Source organism: Leptonychotes weddellii, chromosome 5 (assembly GCF_054177405.1).
Source record: "Leptonychotes weddellii isolate Sample4059 chromosome 5, ASM5417740v2, whole genome shotgun sequence".
Taxonomy (NCBI): Eukaryota; Metazoa; Chordata; class Mammalia; order Carnivora; family Phocidae; genus Leptonychotes; species Leptonychotes weddellii.
The window spans coordinates 8,934,918-8,935,717 of record NC_138373.1 but is presented as its reverse complement, the minus strand read 5'-3'; positions in this window follow the sequence as shown (position 1 = coordinate 8,935,717).

Here is an 800-nt window from a genome sequence, read left to right as displayed (position 1 = left end):
ATCTTCAAGGTTCATCCATGTTGTAGCATGTGACAGGATTTTCATCCTTCTTAAGACTAAATAATTTTTCGTTGTCTGTGTATACCACGATTTATTTATCCATCCATCGTTGATGAACACTGGGGCTGTTTGCACTTTTTGGCTATTTGAATAATGCTGCTACGAACATTCACACACAAATTTTTAGGTGACATGTGTTTTTTCTCTTGGTTATATACCAATGAGTGAGTATATGAGAACTTCATGTTTAACCTTTTTTTGAGGAAAGGCCAGACCATTTGCCAAAGCAGCCTCACCATCCTACACTTACACCAACAGTGGATGAGGATTCCAATTTCCTCACCAACACTGTATTGTCTATCTTTCTTATTATAGCTATTCTAGTAGATATGAAGTGGGATCTCATGATTTTGATTTGCATTTCTCTGATGACTAATGATGTTGAACATCTTTTCATGTACTGTTGGTCATTTTTTTTTTTTTAAGATTTTATTTATTTATTTGAGACAGAATGAGAGAGAGAGAGAGAGCACATGAGAGGGGAGAGGGTCAGAGGGAGAAGCAGACTCCCCGCCGAGCAGGGAGCCCGATGCGGGACTCCATCCAGGGACTCCAGGATCATGACCTGAGCCGAAGGCAGTCGCTTAACCAACTGAGCCACCCAGGCGCCCCCTGTTGGTCATTTTTTTAAAGTTTATTTAAGTAATCTCTACACCCATCATGGGGCTCGAACTTATGACCCCGAGATCAAAAGTCACATTTTCCACTGACTAAGCCAGGCTGGTGCCCCACTATTGGTC